The sequence below is a fragment of the Symsagittifera roscoffensis genome, chromosome 3 (assembly GCF_963678635.1).
Source record: "Symsagittifera roscoffensis chromosome 3, txSymRosc1.1, whole genome shotgun sequence".
NCBI classification, from domain to species: Eukaryota; Metazoa; Xenacoelomorpha; order Acoela; family Convolutidae; genus Symsagittifera; species Symsagittifera roscoffensis.
The window spans coordinates 29,498,725-29,524,999 of record NC_087064.1 but is presented as its reverse complement, the minus strand read 5'-3'; the positions used below and the strand labels follow the sequence as shown (position 1 = coordinate 29,524,999).

General features: G+C 34.4%; 1 long non-coding RNA gene across 1 annotated transcript; it reads right to left on the bottom strand.

The window, feature by feature from the left end:
• Nucleotides 1-1,190: 1,190 nt before the first annotated feature.
• LOC134842893 (uncharacterized) lies at nucleotides 1,191-26,275 on the bottom strand. The gene is made up of 3 exons (XR_010162569.1): nucleotides 24,761-26,275; nucleotides 20,849-20,980; nucleotides 1,191-1,505 (listed from the first exon to the last, which is right to left on the bottom strand). It is a non-coding gene; the product is annotated as an uncharacterized LOC134842893 (long non-coding RNA).

The window sequence follows — 26,275 nt, the reverse complement described above, 5'->3', positions numbered from 1 at the left end:
TATGTTTAGGTGATGAAGCTGGAACAACAGGATGATTTATAATTACTAACCATTTATTGTCATGCTACTAATTTTTATTTTGATTTTTCAATAAATATTCTTCAAACATGTTTTGTATATTACTGCAGAATTTAGGAAAACGATCTGATATCTTTTTATCAATCGTTATTGTATATTAATAATTTTGTTTAGCGCCTGAAATGATTTTGAAGATTGACTTTAAAATTTTATGTTTGCAAATGAAAATCTAAATTCATTGCTAGTAGTATTCTAAATACAAAAGTTTGTTCTGGCTTTTGCCGAACTATCATATAACTATATGGTAAGTTTCTGCTTTGTCGTATGTCGTCTCTGGTTCGAGGTCTTCTTCCAATTCCGGGTAGTTCTGTTATCGTTCGGAATATTGGCTCTGATCTATTGAGTCGTAGAGACATTTCGATTAAATTATTGTCGTATAAAATTTTGTAAATGTTTTGTCTAAATTCTAATCTATTATTGGTTAATTCTAAGCTATTAAGGTCTTGTTCGAGACTTATGGTCGCACCAGATGAGTTAGGACCGATGGGTATAACTCATAGAGTAATTTCGGATAGGGTACACCGTCTGCTCGTCACGCTATCTTATTTTCGGCCGGATAGATTCGTGCAACTTCTTAGTCTAATACCGATCCTAATCTTACTCTTATACTATCTAGTCTCAGGTTGTTTAACTAGTCTCTGCTAGGCTCAATAGATCTAGGGTATACTGGTTTATTGCGGCTGCTGAAGTACTCGGGAGAGTTCAACTAACTTCTAAGTTAAATTCAAATCTCTCTGGTGCTGAAATTACAAGTAATTTCAGCACTTACAAATAAGTGGATTGTTAGTCAGATGGATCATGATTGGTTAATATTAAATACTTTACATTGGTAAAATATCTAATTTATCCAATCATAAAATGTAGTTTAGATCAGGTTCCACTACTTATGATTTGAAAAACGGTTTTCTTGGAGGTATGTTTTAGAATGTCAGCAAAAAATTCAGAGGTTCCAAAGTATACTTTGCCAATTACCTTTTACAGGTTCATCGAATGTAAACGAAAACTGTGATGGCGTTTGATTTTTTTTTCAAAGAAGTAGCTTTTAGCAATGAATTTAACGGACGATGAAAACTTTTTTGAAATGTTTTCGAGTCGAGATTGAGCTACAAGACGTTAAGTTGGGATTACGCAAAAGTTCCAAAACAACTAGATAAAACTAATTTTAAGAAAAAAAGTTACAGTCAAATGTTCAAATAACTCATTCGAATAAAGACTGAATCTAGCTCTTTCCCCAAATATTTCTTCTTTTTTGGAGTACAGGGGCAGTTTTGATGATTGCAGGCAGAATGTCTTCATAGCTGGGATCAAGTTCATTTCCGGATCTAGACGCTAATCAACTGTGCTCATCATCTGAGTCAGATTTGAAGGACTGTTGGCTGGTTCGGCTGAACTTCCCTGCAGAAACTGTCCAGTTTTTGAACTGGAATCTAAATTTAAAATAGTTCAAAAAAAAGTACATAAATCAATCCATAAAGTAAGCACGCATGCACAAAATTTCAGAAAAAATTTATTAAAAAAGCACGGTTTTTATTTTCAGATTAGTTTTTCGTGAGGCCATCAGCTTTACTCTTCTTTTTAAGTAAAAATCTAAAATTGGTCCTGAAAGAATCCATGTTTTTATAACACGGATTATAATGGCTACAATAGAGAACTTGTACGTAAGCAACGCGACTAATTTGGGTCGTATACTTCACTAATCTCTATTCTGAAGATTGAGATCTGTCTGCAGAATAATGGCGGCACAACATAATATTCTGAGCAACAGCGGAGTTCTGTTACAAGACTATTGTTCTGAATTGAAATCAGAAACACAATTCTTAAACTTTTACCATATGCCTGCTTGAAGCTATGTGTTTGCTCGGTTGATAAAATATCACCAAAAGCAAACATTACGACATATGTTGTCTCTTTCTGATTGGTTTAACCAACAGATGGAATGTTGAAAATATGAAAATGTACGGTATATAAGCCAAGCGAAAATATACCAAACTATCACTATCACTATCACTATCACTATCACAATCAATCTATAGCCAATAACCCATGTTCTATATTTGATGTTTGCCCCCTATATTTGAAATCATAAACCTAATTACGAGTGAAAGAAACTTTGTCTGTTGAATAAGAATAGGAAAGTCTCAGCAACATTCAGGAAGACCCCTTATTCTAATTAGCTGCGATTTGGTCGATCGCCATAAGTTAAGTCAAGTTAGTTTGGAGTAATTGGTGCGACCAGTGAGGCACACATGTTTCAAAAATTTACTCACAATTAAAGTTTTCAAAATGTTGGAAAATTTGAAATTTTCAAAATCTCAAAAATTGAGATTATCAAATTTCAAAAAAGTGAAATTTTTAAAATTTCAAAAATTGAAATTATCAAAAATTCAAATTTTCAAAACTTCAAAAAGTTGAAATTATCAAATTTCAAAATAATGAAATTATCAAAGCTTCAAAGAATTGATATACTTTTTTCAGAACTCAGAAGGCTAAAAAAATCAAAACTTTATTGTAGTCTTTGCAACTTTTGAAAGATCAATTTTTAAAATCAAATTGGATATCTTAACTTGAAAAAAGTAAGATGGCCGATCACCCAATTACCCATCTTAACTTGTATTTTGTATCATTCTCAGGAAATGATCCAGACCTAAACGCAAAGCCTTTTGGGTTGCAGTTGAGAATAAAATTGTACTCTCACTAGGGCAACGACCCACACTAGGGCAACGACCCACTCAGCCTAACTATGATCACAGACGAAAAAGTTTGTTTGGATCTTTATTAACAGAAACAGCTCTTGAATGGTATACTGGTGAAGTAACTGATGCTACTACTTGGGCTGAACTAAAAGATCTTTTCCTAAAAAGATTCACTGATGGTAGAGATCAATTCCAGCATCGAATTGATGCTGAAAATGCCACTCGAGAAGAGGGCGAATTAATAAAAAATTAATTCCACAGGATTAAAACCTCAGTCGACAATGGTTGACCTGAAAGCATCGATACTACCGTTCATGTTGATGGCGCTGCACAGACATCAGAAAGAAATATACAAGTGAGACAAAGAACTCAAAAGTATATGGATTTCTCAGTTAAAGGTCTAAAACCCTTAGCTCTGAAGGAAAAAGCTCATGAGTACATAATAGAGAACCCATTACAGGATGGGAAACACTTACAAATCATATAATTACAAAAGATTTAACTTTCATTGTCGCCACTGACCATGCAAACAAAACCCCGTCAGATAAAATGACATCACTAGAGACGCAAATAAAAGAGTTAACCAAATTGACTAAAAATCAAGAGATTAGTGCAATAAATGAACAACATTCTTTTCGCCGCCGAGATCTTGATGTAAAAGGCAGACCAAATAATACACGGTTTGTAATTATTGTAGGATGAACGGTCATTCTATCTCTAGATGCTCTGAGAAACAAGTCTAGGACGAAGTAAGCAAGTTCGCAAAGAACTAACAATAAAAAATGATATAAAAGTGTCATTTGAGACCGACTATATACGTAACCGAAATTTTTAAAATCAAAGTAATTATAATCAAAACGGTCAGTTAAGAAAACTTTACAAACCAAAGCGGTCAATCGGGCAATTATGGAAATACTTCAAATTTCCAAAATTATATTAACTAGGGCATTCGTTATCATATTAATTATAACAAAAACGGTTATCCATGAAATAACCAACAGCCATCGTACAATTCCAATCCCAGGCAAAGTGAGTCATATGATGAAAAGTATCCAAAACAAAATACTTTCAGGGACAATGAACAAACTGCAAAACAGCATTATGACCAAGAAACTAGACAATCCAGCAGTGATCCTAGAGGTCGACAATATAATCAAAACGGATATAACCAAAAAAATAGTCGAGATTCTGATCGATCAAGATCACCAGGATTCAGAATGAACCAAAATCAACTAGAAAATATCCATTGGATAGAAGAAGAAACTTACTACTGTAACGCACTGACAGATGTGTTTCCTTTAAATTATTAAAGTCTCCGAAGCCGAGTGAAGATAGCAATCCAAAAGCAAGGATCTATCTCAATCTGTATCATATCGCCACCGTGGACACAAATAAAAATAGTGGTTTGGAAATTGAATTTACGGTTAATCCAGGATCAACCTGTAGCATCATAAATGAACCAATTTATCGAGAATTAAACAAAATTGGACAAAAACTGACTCTTTTTGAATCCCAAAGTAAAGCCAAAACTTACAATGGATTTGAAATTCAAATGCTTGGCCAAACATTGATCGGTTCATGCTTTGATACCGACGGAAATTATCCATTAAACCACAAAGTCTGGATAACAGAAGAACGCAATGTTAATCTATTAGTGATCGACTTCTGTCATTTGTTTCTTAAAGCCCTTCTTTTTGATATCCCAGCAGTGGAAGTAAAGTCAGAAATAAGTGTCATCTCATATGGCTTATTAAACAATGATAAAGACTATCCGAATGTTTCTAACCCGAAATAGAAACAATCCGACTTAAAGATCCCCTATATACCCCACACCGCTCATCACATCTGTATAAACATACAACCGAAACAGTTTTTAAAAAAGGGACTACATTTCTTCCGCACAAAGACACCTGTAAGACTGGATTAATTTTCATGAGTACTATTTGCGTTCAAACTGAAAACAAACTATCGATTTTAATTGAAAATCAACAAGACCACCAGTAACCATAAACAAAAGCGTACTCGGATATGCAGTAACAGATATAAAAGAAGAAGAAAAAGTATATGCAATCCAAGATTGCGATGCGTTTACAGCAACTATTCTAAACGAAAGTTCAGAATTTGACAGTTGTTTCATGTTAAATACACTCGTAAACACCACATTAGAATGCACAAGCCGAGTCTGTGATCCTTGTATAAAATACAACAATTTTCAACAACAATCTATATTTGAATCAAACACGCCATTTGCTCAATGGATTTCTGCGGATAAAGCAATGACCCAAGTCTTTGCCGAAATGGTCTGTCGAAAAAATACAAAAATGAGAGATTTTTGACGCTATAACAACAGCAAAGTGAACGAACTCATCTTTGATCGAAATTCCATTTCCGAACAGATAAGTCGTAATCTGATCACTAAGGAAAGATACTTCCAAAAACCTACCTACCAAAGCATTCACTATGCACTAGATGAAATGAAACATCATGCCATTACTAATAATTTTCGTTGTAATGCAATGCCAAAATTAGCTTGTGGTCTAGACAAAATGGATTCGAAAGAAGTTTTTAAAACATCGTCGATGTGGCCAAATTCTCTGGAATCACAATTTATGTCTATGTACCAGGTTGGGAAATCAATAGCATGCCTGCAGTAAAAGTATTCAATACAGAAAGTCTTTGCCGAAATGGTCTGTCGACGATATACAAAATTGAAAGATTTTTGTAGCTATCACAACAGCAAAGTGAACGAACTCATCTTTGATCGAAATTCCATTTCCGAACAGATAGTTTATAATCTGATCACTAAGGAAAGATACTTCCAAAAACCTACCTACCAAAGCATTCATTATGCACTAGATGAAATGAAATATCATGCGGTTACTAATAATTTTCGTTGTATTGCAATGCCAAAAATAGCTTGTGGTCTAGACAAAATGGATTCGAAAGAATTTTCTAAAACATCGTCGATGTGTTAAGATTCTCTGGAATCACAATTTATGTCTATGTACCAGGTTGGGAAATCAATAGTATGCCTGCAGTAGAAGTTTTCGATACAGAAAGTGTATCCGAAACTTTTGAACAATCGGTTCTGATATAGTTCAAGCCTGTAATAGCGAAGGCAAAATATCCACCAATTTCTCGGATGATGCAAATAATTTTTGAAAACCACTCGTTCAAGACCAGTTTACAAAATATGGGAACAAAGAACAAAATGATCAGTTGATCAAATTATTGGAAACGCAACATTTAATCAGACGAACATTATACATTCAACCAACAAAAACGATAGCACGATTCGATTCGATTCCGAATCAATTTTACACTTTGATCTATCGGACGACGAATTTGTCAATCTACTCCAATTCATCATACAAGGCATTGATGTATATTCTCATCATAGGTACGACATTGGAAAAACGAAACACAAGTTCCATATACCTCTTTAAAAAGATGCTACGTTCAAAAAACAATGATCAAGCAAAATACCATACATTTACGAGACAAATTCGACAAGTTAATGGACAAACTAATACAAGCTGGTATAATACGAGAGTTAAACGAAAATGATTATATGAATTCCTGGTTCGTAAACCCTGTTATAATACTTCCTAAAAAGGACTACGTAAAACTAGTATTAGATGTTCGGTACTTAAACTCAATAACCGATACCAGTAATTGTAGCTGACAACTCAAACCATTACAGGTCTTATTGACTCGGATTAATAGCTCGTATTTTACAAGCAGTGATTTATCATGCGCTTTTCATCAAGTGCCTCTTCCCGAAGAAGCTCGAAAACTTACTAGTTTTATTGTCGGAGGACGACAAAATACTTACAAGTTGGTCTTTATGGTTTAAACCCACTTCCAAGTTTCTTTAGTAAACTAATGAGATACGCGTTCGGTCCGCTTAAAAAAAACAAAAAAAAAGCAATAACATATATTGACGATACTCTTCTACAGAGTGAAAATAAAAACGAAATATTGGATACTATCAGAGAATACCAATCTTTGCTTCGTAAAGCGAACATTAAAGCAGCTCCCGACAAAACAATTTTTTTCTTACAAAAAGTGAAGTTATTTGGTCACGTAGTATCAAAAGATAGTCTTTTTCACCAATAGCTTCTCGCATAGATGGTATAAAAAGCTAAAATCACCCGAATTTAAAACCGAAGTACTAGGTGTTCTCGGAGTAATGGGGTTTTATAGTATTTACATAATTAACTTTCATGTAGATGCAAAATGTCTATACGAGCTTGCAAACACCGCAACCAAATTTCTATGGCTACCATGTCATGAAGCCGCTTTTCAGAAATTTAAAGACAGATTTTGCCATGATATTGCTAATGCAATTCCAAACACAGATTATCCATTTCACATTCACGACGACTCTTCGAAAGTAGGAACCGGATGTATTTTAACCCAAGACTCTCCAGACGGAAAGAGAACTGTATCCGCAAACTCCAGAGTTTTCGATAAAGCCGAACATAAAATGTCACCACAGCATTGTGAACTGTGTGGTATTATATCCGCTCTTCAAACATATGAACTCTATATTATAGGTTCACCATTTCCCATATATCTACATTGCGATCATAGACCAATTTTGTTGGTCTATGAAAGGACAATTTTCACATCATTTTTTTAAATATCAAGTTGTGCTGACCAGGTTTCATAATCTAAAACAATATACACACCAGGCACAAAGTAAGTTTTTTTCTGATCTTTTAAGCAGAAATGTTCTAATCGCTGATATTAAAAAATATCAAATTGAACTTAAAACTATTCCAGATGAATTAAAATTTTTTCTAGACACCGGAGAACAAATAAATAATTCAGTGCTTCCCAAAGAAGACAAAAATAAAACACACAAGGACTGCTATCCAATCATTGCTCAATTGCATGGTGGAAAAAAGAAACTTATAGATATAAGTTAGAAGGCGATTTCAGCATCAAAGAAGCACCAGATTAGTGTAAAGAATCTTGCAAAGCAATCCAGAATATAACAGATTTTTTTAAATTTGGCAAACAAATCAACCAAAAAAAAAATTGTCAACCCACAACATTTACGAAGAAATACCTCACAAGTTTTCTGCTCTGGATGACAATTTTGATAACCCAGAGTGGATAGAACTTCGCGAGGACAATGTCGAACAAAGTTTAATTGACGAGTTTGAACAGGCAAAACAAGATTTTGAAAATATATGTAAAACATCAAAGCTAATTGAACCAATTAGTTTGCTCTCAGAAAAAAGAATAAATGACTAGATTTTATCATTAAGTTGACGGATTTTGCAAAAACTGCTGCTCTTGATGTAAAAACAATTCTCCAAGAACAATTAAAAGATCCAGTAAATGACTCTGTCAAAAAATGGGTCAAAAGAGGTACAAAACTAGAGACCAAACCTCCTCGACCTCGAGATAAAGCTATAAGAACTTATCTCCGACAGTTTGATCTACTATTCATCGAAAATACAAATGAATTATTGTGTATTCATGAATATAACGATGATTGTTCCCAAACCCCATAAATATGTTTTCCACTATCACTTTTTCACAACAGTTTCAACCCAGCCCATAGTCATCCATTAAAGGGTCATCACGGAGATTCAAAAACATTAGAAAGTATTAAAAGATACTTCATTCGGCCCGGATTATATAAACGGGTAAAAAAGTTTCTTCATGGTTGTCTTGATTGTCAAAAAAACAAGCCAAAAAGAAAAGATTTAACTGAGGCTCCCTTACAGCAATGGGGTCAACTAGAAACAATGCCAAGGAAAACAATTCATCTTAACCACAAATGTCCACTCAGACCAATGAGTAACGGCAAAAATTATTGTTTAGTTGTTGTAGACGCCTTTTCTCGATATATACAAGTACAATTTTGCAAACATGCCGATTCAAAGGAAACAATAAATCTCCTTGAACAATATACCACATCATTTGGCATTCCACAACAAATTTTTCATGATATTGGAAGTGCTTTTATAAGCAATGATTTCGTTCATTGGTCTTTTGAATTAGGTATTACACTTAGACCCAGAACTACATACGCACCGTGGACAAACGGACAAACGGTCCAAAAAAGACATTTAACTCAAAATTTCAGGCATTTTATAAATGATGCTGGTTCTAATTGGTCAAAACTAACATACAAATTTGGCTTTGCTCATAAGACCGCCGTCAATTCAAGTACTGATTATACGCCATACGAAATCGTATTTGGCATTAAACCACAAAATCCGATCAGCCTAAAACTAGGATTTTTGCATGATAATGATAAACAATGCATCTCAGAATATTGCACCGGCCTTTCATTTCAAGTTCATAGTGAAGAAAGTGCAAAAAATGAGAAAACCGATATGTCACTTCAAAACGGATTATCCTCAGAAATTTAAAAAAGATAGAATCTTTTTAAACTAATTTACAGCATTACCTATATACAATGCCGCCGCGTCACTAATCAAGCGCAATTTTTCTGAAATTAGCATAAGCTGGGTAAACCAATCAAAATTGGCAGTAAAGTATTACTTGAAAATAGATCTAAGCCGCTTTTAAAGTCCCAAAAGCAGTTACATTTAAGATCGGGCCCATATCTTGTAATTGAACAAGTAACAGATGTCAACTATAAAATCGAAAACGATGCAACCTCAGAAAACAATGGTACACCGCAATCATATTGTTAAATATTTCCCATAAGAAAATATAATGCCAAAATTGGTTACTGAATATTCAACTGATCCAATGTCCGATGGTTCTTAAAATCATCTAACAAATCGACAAATCGTCGATTTCAACCAGCCCAAAAAGACTGAATTTGCAAATTATTCCTGATGGCCAGTGATAATTAGTGAATAGCAACATATGTCAATTCATGATTCTACAATCAGAAAATCTGAACAAAAAAAGTCTCCAAAACAAAGTTCTGATTCCAGCCAGGAAACTATGAACTTAAGAACTTCATTCGAATCAACATCATTTAACCCCGATATACAGCCTGTTACTAGTTCTACGTCATATCCAAAACGTATATTAAATGAACCAAGTGAACTCAATAGCCAAAGTACCTCGCATAGCTACCGGAACATTAGAACACAATTTGATGTTTAACCACCCCAAAATTTTTCTCAGCTTTCTAATACTTCAGAAGAATTTTCGAATTATGCTCAATCCCCAAATAGCTCAGAAAACTACTACGGAAACAATTTCTATACGCCTATTCCTGAAGTCAGCTCAGAAAGGCCAAAAAGAACTAAATGTCCCACACGAAAATTCGGAAGTCCAATTCCATCTAGTCTTGCATCCAGATTTGGAAAAAAGTAAAAAGACAATTGAATATTAGAAAAACAAATTTATTTTTCTTTAAATTTCGCCCCTAGGCAACTTCGACTCAAAGTTACTTGCTATTTCATGTATAATTTTATTAGCACACAATGTTTCTAGAGTCTTTTTGTCGCAACTTTGTTTTGATTGATTGCTTTGGCTACCATCTGCAATACCGGCTCGGGTTTCCACTAAGCCATTGTAATTCTTTTTAGCATAACTAGTTTCTTAAGAGTTCTTAAGTTCTTAAGAGAACTAAAACAACAGTAAAAACATTAGTTTCTAAACGAAACAAAATAATTTATGTCAAAATACAACTGAAGTATTGAAATTGTAATCAAATGATCAAAAGTATACTCACATCCTTACCAAGGAGCAAACCGATCAACTCTATCGAATCGCTGGACAGTCGGTCATTTTCCTCCCATCAATTAAACATGATATCAGCATTCCTATCCAAATTAAGTTTTACTGTTTGGGCTGACCACCATTTGGCTTCCCGAAAAAGTGGAACCTCGAAAAAACGATTGTCGTTCGTGAATAATAAATACTCGACCCGTGAAATAAAGAGATCTGAGTTATACATAAATTCATAATTTTTTTCTCTCCTCCTTTCTCTCATCACTTATACTCCAAAACGAAAAACCTTTCAGAAGCTCTAATTTTTCTGGATAGTTGAGCCAGTTATCTTTATCATTTTTTGTAGCCATAATTTCAATCAATTAGAAGTTAATAAGTTCAAGAAGAAAGCTTCAACTAAAATACTAATCTCTGACCAAATGTTGAGAACTACCGTCTTAAATTGCAATTAACGCCCCTCCTAACGGCCGTAGACACGTGCCAGTAAAAACAAACACGGCACAGTATAATATATCAATTATAATTGAACAGCCGGTTTTGCTAAAACATGTCTTAAACAAATAAACTTTATCAGAATCTGATCTATATAAACCAGCAAAAATAAGCCCAGAATCGTTATTTCAACCTCCAAAACCTTCCTACTGCCGATTAATACTGCAAAAAAAAATCAATCATTTTCAAAAATAATGTCCAAAATCACCGATCTCGAAGAAAGTGAAATTATGGACTTTGATCATTCAACGGACCAAATAATCGATGATTTGCTGACAGCAAGTAAAATTTCTTTTTTCCGCGGCCGTCCAAAACTAATTGTTTTTGGTTAGCTATATACACTCTTTTAATATTTACCCAACAAATGTGCGCTTTTAACCCAGAGGACAATCTCTACGCTAATACAACAAAAGATCTAAAAATTGCGCTTTTTGATTGTCAACTAATGACATCGAATAAGATGTTCTCGCTTAATAAAGTACCTCCTGCAATATACAACCTGAAAATATCAAAACTACAACAACCGAGGTTACTCTTTACCAACGGCATTATGGTACAACAATTATTGCGACAATGTAGTGTATTAAAAACCAATCTATCCGATGGTTTTGTGAATCTTTCGATTCAAGCGGTTTAGACGCTTGCCAAAATTTAATCACAACTGATATACACATTTCCCCTGATGCTTGTAAGCGCGCCGCCGAGCGGGGTTATGTTAACTTAGGATACTCGAAAAATACTCCTTTTCACTTTGACGAAAAAATTGTCACAAATACAAATAGAGGCAAAGTTGATGGCGAATACCACAACGAATGCAGCGATCTTTCCTGTAACCAAAAAAAATTTTCAACCCACAACATTTACGAAGAAATACCTCACAAGTTTTCTGCTCTGGATGACAATTTTGATAACCCAGAGTGGATAGAACTTTGCGAGGACAATGTCGAACAAAGTTTAATTGACGAGTTTGAACAGGCAAAACAAGATTTTGAAAATAGATGTAAAACATCAAAGCTAATTGAACCAATTAGTTTGCTCTCAGAAAAAAGAATAAATGACTAGATTTTATCATTAAGTTGACGGATTTTGCAAAAACTGCTGCTCTTGATGTAAAAACAATTCTCCAAGAACAATTAAAAGATCCAGTAAATGACTCTGTCAAAAAATGGGTCAAAAGAGGTACAAAACTAGAGACCAAACCTCCTCGACCTCGAGATAAAGCTATAAGAACTTATCTCCGACAGTTTGATCTACTATTTATCGAAAATCCAAATGAATTATTGTGTATTCATGAATATAACGATGATTGTTCCCAAACCCCATAAATATGTTTTCCACTATCACTTTTTCACAACAGTTTCAACCCAGCCCATAGTCATCCATTAAAGGGTCATCACGGAGATTCAAAAACATTAGAAAGTATTAAAAGATACTTCATTCGGCCCGGATTATATAAACGGGTAAAAAAGTTTCTTCATGGTTGTCTTGATTGTCAAAAAAACAAGCCAAAAAGAAAAGATTTAACTGAGGCTCCCTTACAGCAATGGGGTCAACTAGAAACAATGCCAATGAAAACAATTCATCTTGACCACAAATGTCCACTCAGACCAATGAGTAACGGCAAAAATTATTGTTTAGTTGTTGTAGACGCCTTTTCTCGATATATACAAGTACAATCTTGCAAACATGCCGATTCAAAGGAAACAATAAATCTCCTTGAACAATATACCACATCATTTGGCATTCCACAACAAATTTTTCATGATATTGGAAGTGCTTTTATAAGCAATGATTTCGTTCATTGGTCTTTTGAATTAAGTATTACACTTAGACCCAGAACTACATACGCACCGTGGACAAACGGACAAACGGTCCAAAATAGACATTTAACTCAAAATTTCAGGCATTTTATAAATGATGCTGGTTCTAATTGGTCAAAACTAACTTACAAATTTGGCTTTGCTCATAAAACCGCCGTCAATTCAAGTACTGATTATACGCCATACGAAATCGTATTTGGCATTAAACCACAAAATCCGATCAGCCTAAAACTAGGATTTTTGCATGATAATGATAAACAATGCATCTCAGAATATTGCACCGGCCTTTCATTTCAAGTTCATAGGGAAGAAAGTGCAAAAAATGAGAAAACCGATATGTCACTCCAAAACGGATTATCCTCAGAAATTTAAAAAAGATAGAATCTTTTTAAACTAATTTACAGCATTACCTATATACAATGCCGCCGCGTCACTAATCAAGCGCAATTTTTCTGAAATTAGCATAAGCTGGGTAAACCAATCAAAATTGGCAGTAAAGTATTACTTGAAAATAGATCTAAGCCGCTTTTAAAGTCCCAAAAGCAGTTACATTTAAGATCGGGCCCATATCTTGTAATTGAACAAGTAACAGATGTCAACTATAAAATCGAAAACGATGCAACCTCAGAAAACAATGGTACACCGCAATCATATTGTTAAATATTTCCCATAAGAAAATATAATGCCAAAATTGGTTACTGAATATTCAACTGATCCAATGTCCGATGGTTCTTAAAATCATCTAACAAATCGACAAATCGTCGATTTCAACCAGCCCAAAAAGACTGAATTTGCAAATTATTCCTGATGGCCAGTGATAATTAGTGAATAGCAACATATGTCAATTCATGATTCTACAATCAGAAAATCTGAACAAAAAAAGTCTCCAAAACAAAGTTCTGATTCCAGCCAGGAAACTATGAACTTAAGAACTTCATTCGAATCAACATCATTTAACCCCGATATACAGCCTGTTACTAGTTCTACGTCATATCCAAAACGTATATTAAATGAACCAAGTGAACTCAATAGCCAAAGTACCTCGCATAGCTACCGGAACATTAGAACACAGTTTGATGTTTCACCACCCCAAATTTTTTCTCAGCTTTCTAATACTTCAGAAGAATTTTCGAATTATGCTCAATCCCCAAATAGCTCAGAAAACTACTACGGAAACAGTTTCTATACGCCTATTCCTGAAGTCAGCTCAGAAAGGCCAAAAAGAACTAAATGTCCCACACGAAAATTCGGAAGTCCAATTCCATCTAGTCTTGCATCCAGATTTGGAAAAAAGTAAAAAGACAATTGAATATTAGAAAAACAAATTTATTTTTCTTTAAATTTCGCCCCTAGGCAACTTCGACTCAAAGTTACTTGCTATTTCATGTATAATTTTATTAGCACACAATGTTTCTAGAGTCTTTTTGTCGCAACTTTGTTTTGATTGATTGCTTTGGCTACCATCTGCAATACCGGCTCGGGTTTCCACTAAGCCATTGTAATTCTTTTTAGCATAACTAGTTTCTTAAGAGTTCTTAAGTTCTTAAGAGAACTAAAACAACAGTAAAAACATTAGTTTCTAAACGAAACAAAATAATTTATGTCAAAATACAACTGAAGTATTGAAATTGTAATCAAATGATCAAAAGTATACTCACATCCTTACCAAGGAGCAAACCGATCAACTCTATCGAATCGCTGGACAGTCGGTCATTTTCCTCCCATCAATTAAACATGATATCAGCATTCCTATCCAAATTAAGTTTTACTGTTTGGGCTGACCACCATTTGGCTTCCCGAAAAAGTGGAACCTCGAAAAAATGATTGTCGTTCGTGAATAATAAATACTCGACCCGTGAAATAAAGAGATCTGAGTTATACATAAATTCATAATTTTTTTCTCTCCTCCTTTCTCTCATCACTTATACTCCAAAACGAAAAACCTTTCAGAAGCTCTAATTTTTCTGGATACATGAGCCAGTTATCTTTATCATTTTTTGTAGCCATAATTTCAATCAATTAGAAGTTAATAAGTTCAAGAAGAAAGCTTCAACTAAAATACTAATCTCTGACCAAATGTTGAGAACTACCGTCTTAAATTGCAATTAACGCCCCTCCTAACGGCCGTAGACACGTGCCAGTAAAAACAAACACGGCACAGTATAATATATCAATTATAATTGAACAGCCGGTTTTGCTAAAACATGTCTTAAACAAATAAACTTTATCAGAATCTGATCTATATAAACCAGCAAAAATAAGCCCAGAATCGTTATTTCAACCTCCAAAACCTTCCTACTGCCGATTAATACTGCAAAAAAAATCAATCATTTTCAAAAATACTGTCCAAAATCACCGATCTCGAAGAAAGTGAAATTATGGACTTTGATCATTCAACGGACCAAATAATCGATGATTTGCTGACAGCAAGTAAAATTTCTTTTTTCCGCGGCCGTCCAAAACTATTTTTTTTTGGTTAGCTATATGCACTCTTTTAATATTTACCCAACAAATGTGCGCTTTTAATCCAGAGGACAATCTCTACGCTAATACAACAAAAGATCTAAAAATTGCGCTTTTTGATTGTCAACTAATGACATCGAATAAGATTTTCTCGCTTAATAAAGTACCTCCTGCAATATACAACCTGAAAATATCAAAACTACAACAACCGAGGTTACTCTTTACCAACGGCATTATGGTACAACAATTATTGCGACAATGTGTCGTATGAAAAACCAATCTATCCGATGGTTTTGTGAATCTTTCGATTCAAGCGGTTTAGACGCTTGCCAAAATTTAATCACAACTGATATACACATTTCCCCTGATGCTTGTAAGCGCGCCGCCGAGCGGGGTTATGTTAACTTAGGATACTCGAAAAATACTCCTTTTCACTTTGACGAAAAAATTGTCACAAATACAAATAGAGGCAAAGTTGATGGCGAATACCACAACGAATGCAGCGATCTTTCCTGTATCCATTTGGATACTTTCAATCGTACATGCAAAATATTTCCTAAACTGTGCATTTAAAAGAAGGCACTGATTATAACTGACAAAATAATCCATTGCCTTGTCCTGTCTATGAAAATTGATGTGACACAACACCACTCGACCCTTTTGCATATATTTGGGACGAGCCCCTTAACTGCATTTTTTCGGTCCTCAATGAATTCGAAGCAAAAATTGTTCAAAACGAAGAAAATTATCATATTGTAAAAGAGTCTTTTATTATAAAATCCAATCACCATACGCGAGGTAGAGACACTCAACAATTTATGCTAAAAATTCTAAATAAAACAACATCTCTATGTTGACACCCAAAAATAGTCTACCCGAGCCATTACGAATCAGTGTTCGTAGCATACCAGAACGGTTTGAATATGGATACCGGTTTACAAATAAACCCGAATGCTAATACAGGAATTATTCATTCGGAACCAAATTTGACTTGTGAAAAACACTAAAAGTAAAAATTATCCTTTTGCACCGGGACAAATAGACTAAGAAGCTCGTCTAGGAACAAAACTAGGTTATAATCTTTTTCGAAGCTTTTACATGCTTCAAACTGCCGAATTGGAACTTTGAACGAATTAATGTGAGTTAGAATGCTCCATGATTCTGAACACTTTAATGCTCTCTATCGAAAGCCTGAGATCAAAGGCAATGTTGCTTGGCTCTACCACTGCCCAAATTTCTATTCTCCATTTCAATTAATGGATGCATGTTATAATCGGATACCAATTATGTATTGCGAAAAAATTCATTTCGTCTACCCGATCACTCGACAAACTTTTAAATCGACAGATCAACAAGACTGCTCCGATAATCATTTAAATTTTTATCAACTAGATGTTGATAACTATAATTCTTGGATCAAAATCACACCGTTTATTACTAGAGTAAAAAGTCCAGATCTTTTTCAGCCGAAAGAACTTAAACGGCAAGTAAAACACTCTCTTGCATCTAGCCATGAGACTTCTATTTACACTTATGCACAAAAATAAAATTTTGGAGCATGATTACTGATCACTTTGAAATGAAGGGTATTTTACAAAAAGTATCCCAAACTTTTCCTAATGCGAGAAAACAGTTCTATCCGGACTCGAGTAGTCAATACGTGATCTACGCAAAACGTATTCTTAGACTATCTTATCTCGTCTGATTTGTGGAACAACGAACACACTCGTATTTTTGGTACAAAACAGTACTATTTAGAAAGATGCGGAATAATATTCGCCTCTTTCCTGTTTGTCAAGTTTATACTCGACGCTCTTGTATCCGTAATAAAAGTTTCACACATACACAAACTAACCAGCCGATGTCTTCATTTCGGAAAAATTATGTTGGCCGCCTTTTACAATAGATTTTTCACTTCTATAGTGACTTCAAAATTCGCTCAAAATGAGTACGATTAAAATATTATGCATGATCATAGGCCTCAAGCACCTCAACAAGAGGATTCTGAAAATGAAAATCAGGACAAAATTTATGCTAGACTCCAACTAGTCGATTACACTAATCGACCCGCTGTACCGGTCTAATTTATTTTATATTTTGTACCCGCTGATTTTCTTCAGACTCTACTTGAATACCCAAAATTGAATACCCATTTTACAATCTAGCCAAAATTGAATACCCATTTTACAATCCCGAAAGTGAAACCCTCTAATGACATTCAAAAAAGAAAAGCTATTATCCGACCTTTCAAAATTCTCCCCTCTTCCTCAACTCGGCTTTACCTACATTCTGAAACTATACTATTTCACCTATCAGCAAATTCTCAAGAAATTGAAACAAAAATTGCGATCCAAGTCAAAAAGGACCAAAACCTCAACCCTAGAAAACCGCCAAATTTTGATACCAGTTTAAATTATGCGCTCTCTCTCTCTCTCTCTCTCTCTCTCTCTCTTTATTAACCGATTTAAGATAGAAACCTATCACCCTTTTAAAACGGTAACGGTGCCTTCCATCTGGTTAATCCACAACTCCCCCATCAACACATTTGTGTTCCAGCAGCCTTTATAACCGCCCAAATGCAAACTCCAATCCTTGACTCCTACACGGATCAAGTTCAAAAGAATTATATAAACGACTTAAATCGTATCAACCAAATGCAAAAAATTATAACAGCTCTCCGGGGAAAAAAATAAGGATCTCAGCAACAAATATTTGAGCCTGGAACCAAGGCGGAAGAAAACTATTAGTGTCAAGACTATCTGTTGATCTCCGTCCCTTTATTTTTAAAATTTGTATTCATTTATATCCAACAGGTGTGATTTAGCCGCCACCACCCTACAAAGTATGCTTCTACAATTATAGTCCAGTAATGCCGATAAGTATGTTTGCCAAACCAAATTTGAAAAAATCTTATTGATGTTATTTTTCTTAGGAGATCCAGCTGTGATTTGGCCGCCGCCGCAACTCTACAAATCACTGCTCTGCTATACATGCACCTTTTCTACAAGACGCAATACTACGAAGCGACTACATCACAAGCAGCCATTCGTCGACCGACTAAAAGCCGCCATTTTACGAGCAAACTGTCAAAATCAGAAGCAAAAAAAACTTTACGCAAACTCTATTAAAATTTTTGATGTTTTGTAAATTATAAACTTTCTTCTGAATTTACTTTATCAATTGGTATCACCGTTAAACAATCAACCTAAAAGAATGTTGGATGTTTTGAATTGAATTCAGAAACACAATTCTTAATTTTTTTACCATATGCTAGCTTGAAAGTATGTGTTTACTAGGTTGATGAAATATCACCAAAAGCAAACATTGCGACATATGTTATCTCTTTCCAACTGGTTTAAACAACTGACGGAATCTTGAAAATAAGGAAATTTACCGTATATAAGCCAAGCGAAAGTATACCAAACTATCACTATCACTATCACTATCACTATCACTATCACTATCACAATCAATCTATATCCAATAACCCTTGTTCTATATTTGATGTGTGTCCCCGATATTTGAAATAATAAACTTATTTACGAGTGAAATAAATTTTGTCTGTTGAATAAGAATAGAAAAGTCATAACAACATTCAGAAAGTCCCCTTATTCCAACTAGCTGCGATTTCGTTGATCGCCATAAGGTAAGTCAAGTTAGTTTTGAAAACTATGAGTTGATCAATGTTATAAAAGTTTACCTGTCAGTTTGCACCAGTTTTCGGGAAAGCGACGTTTCAGTTCCGAGTCAAGATGTGAAATTACAAGAAGTAAAAGTAGAGCAGCAGGGGGTCATCGTGCGACACGTCAGAAAATCCAATCGTGAGAAACCCTGTGAAAAGTTGTTTGTAAGGTGTCAGGCAGGGTATATGAGTCAATACGCGAGCAATAACTATTCGACAAATGCTAGCGTTTAATTCTTTTTGATTTTAAAAAGTTTAGGAACTCAGTTTTGGAAAAACATTAAAATTTTGTTACAATAGTTTTTAACAAAGTAAATGAAATGAATTTGTAGTTAAATCAAAAATCAAACACCAAAAAAAGTAATAATAGCATGATCAAAATTTCAGACACTTTGCAAAAACAAAATAAAAAGAATAGCCGGTTACCGTGCAAGTAGCACAGAAAGTTCCGACTTGGTCTTTAGAAAACTACGGATTAAAAAGTTCTTTTTTCAAATGAGTGTAGTTTTTTTTGCTTGGTGTAATAAAAGCATCTGACGTAGAAATATAAATTAGGCATAATAGACAGTCATAGTAATAAAGGCAAACTCTACAAAAAGTTTAAAAAAAGTTTAAAAATTAAAAAGAAATTATGCAATTTTTTTTTGGTTTTTTCGAGTTGTTTGGTTCCCAAAATGAAGCTAAAAAACTCCAGAAACAAGTTTTACTAGCCTTAAACTGAGTTTAAAGGTCTCAAACTAGGCATAATTTAGTTGTGAGCCTGCTTGCTTGCTTTATTCGCTCAATCTTTTCAACATTTGTGTTCCAGCAGCCTTTATAACCGCCCAAATGCAAACTCCAATCCTTGACTCCTACACGGATCAGATGCAAAAGAATTATATAAACAACTTAAATCGTATCAACCAAATGCAAAAAATCAAAACAGCTCTCCGGGAAAAAAATAAGGATCTCAGCAACAAATATTTGAGCCTAGAACCAAGGCGGAAGGAAACTATTAGTGTCAAGACTACCTGTTGACCTCCTTCCCTTTATTTTTAAAATTTGTATTCATTTATATCCAACAAGTGTGATTTAGCCGCCACCACCCTTCAAAGTATGCTTCTACAATTATAGTCCAGTAATGCCGATAAGTATTTTTGCCAAACCAAATTTGAAAAAATCCTATTGATGTTATATTTCTTAAAAGACCCAGCTGTGATTTGGCCGCCGCTGCAACTCTACAAATCACTGATCTGCTATAAATGCACCTTTTCTACAAGACGCAATACTACGAAGCAACTACATCACAAGCAGCCATTCATCGACCGACTACACTAAAAGCCGCCATTTTACGAGCAAACTGTCAAAATCAGAAACAAAAAAAACTTTACGGAAATTCTATTAAATATTGATGTTTTGTAAATTAGAAATTTTCTTCTAAATTTATTTTTCCAACTGATATCACCGTTTAACAATCACCCTAAAAGACGGTTGGAGCTTTGAATTGAAATCAGAAACACAATTCTTAAACGTTTACCATATGCTATCTTGAAGTTATGTGTTTAATAGGTTGATAAAAAATCACCAAAAGCAAACATTGCGACATATGTTATCTCTTTCCAATTGATTTAAACAACTGACGGAATCTTGAAAATATGGAAATTTACCGTATATAAGCCAAGCGAAAGTATACCAAACTATCACTATCACTATCACTATCACTATCACAATCAATCTATATCCAATAACCCTTGTTCTATATTATATGTGTGTCCCCGATATTTGCAATAATAAACTTGTTTACGAGTGAAAAAAAGTTTGTCTGGTGAATAGGAATAGGAAAGTTTTAACAACATTCAGAAAGAACCCTTATTCTAACTAGCTGCGATTTCGTTGATCGCCATGAGGTAAGTCAAGTTAGTTTCGAATGCTATGAGTTGATCAATGTTATAAACGTTTACCTGTCAGTTTGCACCAGTTTTTCGGAAAAACGACGTTTCAGTTCCGAGTCAAGATGTGAAATGACAAGAAGTAAAAGTAGAGCAGCAGGGGGTCATCGTGCGACACGTCAGAAAATCCGTTGGTGAGAAACCCTGTGAAAAATTTTTTGTAAGGTGTCAGGCACGGTATATGAGTCAATACGCGAGCAATAATTATTTGAGCATTGCTAGCGTTTAATTCTTTTTGATTTTAAAAAGTTTAGGGACTCAGTTTTCGAAAAACCTTAAAATTTTGTTACAATACTTTTTAACAAAGGAAATGAAATGAACTTGTAAATAAATCAAAAATCAAACACCAGAAAAAAAGATAATAACATGATCAAAATTTCAGACACTTTGCAAAAACAAAATGAAAAGGATAGCCGGTTACCGTGCAAGTAGCACAGAAAGTTCCGACTTGGTCTTTAGAAAACTACGGGTTAAAAAGTTTTTTTTCCAAATGAGTGTAGTTTTTTTCTGCTTGGTGTATTAAAAAGATCTGACGTAGAAATACAATTTAGTCATAGTATTAAAGGCAAACTCTACGAAAACCTAAAAAAACTTTAAAAATAAACAAGAAATTACACAATTTTTTTTTTGATTTTTTCGAATTGTTTGGTTCCCAAAATGAAGCTAAAAAACTTCAGAAACATGTTTTACTAGCCTTAAACTGAATTTAAAGGTCTCAAATTAGGCATAATTTAGTTGTAAGCCTGCTTGCTTGCTTTATTCGCTCGAATTAATGCGAAAAATCAAAATTTTCAAACCGGTTTTTCTCGACAGTGGAAAAAAATTTTGGAGATTTTTTAAGTGGTTTGAACCACGACTGAAAGGGCTTTAATATGATACATCACTCAAGCCAGTCTGATGGTTATTTGTGGTACCTGATTTTGCGTGGAAAACAAAAAAAAACTAAAACACTTCTGAATACAAAGTTCCTCCCTGTTTTCAATAGTCGGAACAAAAAAAAACTAAAATATACCCGAATACTAAGTTCCTCTCCATTGTCAATGATCGGAACACAAAACTAAAACACATCAGAATACAAGGTTCGCCCCATTTTTCAAATGGTCCGAACATTGCTATCTTTTTATTTTTATTGATTTTATGAAACGTTTTGGGACAAAAATAAATCAAAAATCAAACCGCAGAAAAAAAAATCAAATAATAGCGTGATCAAAGTTTCAAATTTTTTCAAAACAAAAAAATCAAACAAAAAATCATGACATCTATAAAAGCGTTTTTTGTAAAAATAAGAACTTTTCGAAATCGCTCAATTGCCCAATTTGATACGCGTAAGCGGCAAACTAAACAACTCTTAATTGAATTCAGGCCAGCATTTTGGTCAACTTAAAACGATAAACAAGACGCTAACATTTCTTTGTAGTATGCATAGCGCGTGGGGGATACAATGAAGACAAAAAATAAAAATTGATAAAATTGTTCATTTTGACATTTCCGATGTTTTTCTAGTGATTTTTTTGAAGCATTGATTTTTTCTGTTCAACTTTAAGAGGCAGCCGGGGTTTTGCTTGATATGCTAGTATACTTTGTTTATTTGAATTAAGATGTTTTTAAAACTGTAAAAAACACGCAAGGATTCTGAAAATTTTGTCAGATGGGCTTCTACGCGTCTACCCTCTTCAAAGAAAACTACCAACCTCAAAATGGAGTAATACTTTTTTTGAGGGGATCTAGTCCTTAAAACGACCACTGAACGACCAAAATCAGAGTTGAATGATTTTCTCATTCTTTTTACCTGGAAGCTTTGGCAGAAAGTGTTGGGTGAAAATAAGGACCAGCATTTTTTTGAGTAGTTTAATTAGCTAAATTGAAATTTTCGACCACTTTTCGAAATTGAAATTGAAAATGTCACCACAGTTATTTCAGGAAAATTAATAACTAAAACGAAATAAACTTTCTTTCTAAAAATTCAAAAAACAAGCACAAATAATATGTTTTCCAATTGTCTATAGGTAGGGGCGGATTTGGGGGGGGAGGCGGACGTTTCCCCTTCCCCTACCCCCCCCCCCCCCCACTCAGGGATTCGACCCCCTGCCGATCCAAAGGGTCCCCCATTGTACTATTTTGAGATATCCATTTTCGGTGACGTACCCTAAAATTTTTCTAAGGGCGCCTTTGGCGCCAATATATACTTTAAGGGAGGAGTGCGCGCCAAAAAAATGCAGTTTTTTAGTCAAAATTTTCCAAAAAAAGCCCAAAAACGTCTTTTTGGCCTGTTTTTTTTCAAAATTTTGCCTGCGCCGCAGACAATCTGGCCAAAACAAGGTCTTTTCCGTGCTTTGGCACAGTTTGGAAAGTCTATTTGGTCGACCATAAAAAAAGTTGACAAAAATTTTATTTTTTTGAAAATCCACCACCCCTCGAGAAAATCCTAGATCCGCCCCTGTTTATAGGATTAAAACGCAAAACAGATAGAGTATTATTTGTCATACTTGTTTTGGAATGAAAAAAAAATAAGAAGCCCAAATACAAAGATCCTCCGTACTTTCAGTTATCAGAACAAAAGAAAAACGATTGTTATTTCAAATCACGCGCGGATCTAGGAATTTCTCGAGAGAGAGAGAGGGGGGGGGGGCGGATTTTCAAAAAAGTTTTCACAATTTTGTCGACTTTTTTTTTTGGTCAACCAAATTGATTTTCTGAGCTGTCCCATATCACTATGACGACCATAATTAGACCAAATTTGTTTTGCGCCGCAGGCAAAATTTTGAAAAGACTTGCCAAAAAAGGCGTTTTTAGGCAATTTTTGGAAATTTTCGATCAAAAACTCGCGTTTTATCGGCGCGCGCTCGCCTCTTAAAATTAGTATAATTTGGCGCCGAATGTGCCTCTAAAAAAATTTGAAGGTCAGTCAGCCAAAAATAGATATCTTAAAAAAAAACAAAGGGCGGACCCTTTGGGTCGGCAGGGGGTCGAATCCCTGAGGGGGCGTCTTCCCCCCTATATCCGCTACTGTTTGAAATATAGTTTAAGTTTTTTCAATTTTAAATGGTTGAACCGAAATTTGTAATTAATTTGAAGACTTTATTGCTCGTATAGATGAATTACAAAAAGTTTAAAACTGTTTAAGTTTGAAACTATTTACAAGAAATATAGAAACTGATAGAAATGGAAAGTCTGTCTGAAATCACAATCAAGACCCAAAAGTTATCATTTTAAAATAAACATATACAATCTTTCTTTGAAAAGTTTGGTATCTAAAACATGGCGGAGAAAGTCCACTCCTCGCCATTGCTCCCTTCTAGTCCACAAGAGTGGTCAAAATCAGTGATTTCAGTACATGTCTGGATGACTGAATTATTTCTTCTAAAAAACTTTAATCTAAAATTTCATAATACAAAAAGACTGATTTTTTTGCAATCATTTTAATTATTTTTTTCATATTTGATTTCGTAAAACCCTTTATGGGCAGAACAGTTTAAAATGCAAACTTTAAAGTACGAATTACATGAACAGTTAATGATTTTCTTAAAATTGACATTTTGCAAAAAAACAAGGATAGCCGGTTACTGTGCAAGTAGCACAGATTGCTGGAACAATTTCTTGAAAAAATATCGCAAACTTTTTTAAATTGGGTTGTTTTTTCTGCGCGGCGTGATTCAAATCAATTTTTCTCACGTCTTTTGATTTACGATTGAAAGATTTTTAATATGACATATCACTCTACCCATTCCGCTGGTTATTTGTGGTACTGATTTTGAAAACAAAAAAAACTGAAACACACTGAGTTTTCAGTGTTCGGAACAAAAATCTGTCTGCGATTTAAAAGCAAAAACTAAACTATTACCATCAATTATGGGTGTTGCAAGAAATATACCTAAAAATACAAGGCTTTTAATTTCTCCTGTCTTCCGTTCAGTTTTTACTTACTTCAAACTGGTACTGTGGTTGCGGAAAAACTGTCATCAGAATTTGGTCCTCCGGTAGAGGTTCTTTCTTAGTCCCTGCTTCGTTTTCCTTGATTTTGATGCCCCGATGCATTAGAATAGATGATCTGTATTTGGCCATCAGATGAGGAGGCTGCGGTTTGGTGAAGCTCACAAGATGGTTCGTGGGAATGAAAAAAGTTAGATCACACTTGAAAAAGAACCCGCCCAATATAGTGTACATCTTCATTTTGGTCACGTCTCCTAAAGTTATTTGTTCAGCAAAATCCAAAAATGAGCGTGAATAAAGCGTGTTTTCCAGGTAAATGCCACAGTAATAACTCGAAGGTAATGGAACCAGTTCAGCGCGGTTCTGCGGAGGTAATGGAACAGACCAATGAGGTAATGGAACGGACCAAGTTCTGCGGAGGTAATAGAACCAGACCAATGATAAATTCTAAACTAGTATTTATAAACCAAGTATAAAATTGATAAAACTATCTCTAAAAAGTATTACTAACTAACCAATCATATTCCATCACCAAGATTGACAATTATTTGTAAGTGCTGAAACTACTTGTAGTCTCAGCACCAGAACAACTTGAATAAATCTTAGACTTCAGTTGTTCTCTTTCTGATAAACTTCAAGAACTAACTCGCAAAAACCAGTATACACTAGATCTTTTGAGACTAGGAGATATAAGAGTAAAATTAAGATTGGAAATAGTTTAATGCACGAACCTATTGGAACCAGATATAAACTATATTTATTATTGGTTATAAATTGGATATCCTGTCTCTATAAAATATTTAATATTAACCAATCACGATCCATCTAACTAACAACCCACTTATTTGTAAGTGCTGAAATTACTAGTAATTTCAGCACCAGAGAGATTTGAATTTAACTTAGGAATTAGTTACCTCTCCAAGAGAACTTTAGCAATCACAATAAGCCAGTATACTCTAGATCTATTGAGCGTAGCAGAGACTAGTTAAACACCCTGAGACTAGTAGATATAAGAGTAAGATTAGGATCGGTATTAGACTAAGAAGTTGCACGAATCTATCCGGCCGAAAATAAGATAGCGTGACGAGCAGACGGTGTACCGTATCCGAAATTACTCTATGAGTTAAACCTAAAAACTAACTCACTATCCGGCCTAAAATAAGATAACGTGACGAACAGACGGTGTACCTTATCTGAAATTACTCTATGAGTACAGTACCTCGTACATAACTCATCTGGTGCGACCAAAAGTCTTGAACAAGACCTTAACTAACTTGAAATTAGACAATTAGAATTAGAATTAGACTATTGCAAAACTGCAAAATGTTAGATGGAATGCACAATTTAATAGAAATGTATCTACGTCTGAATAAATTTACGCCAAAATTTTAAACAATACGAGAAATACTAGATATTTCAAGAAGACCAAGATCAAGCCGTGAACAATGATTAGGAGACAGACCGATCTACTTCATGATAGTACGACAAAAACCGGAACAAGTATTTGTA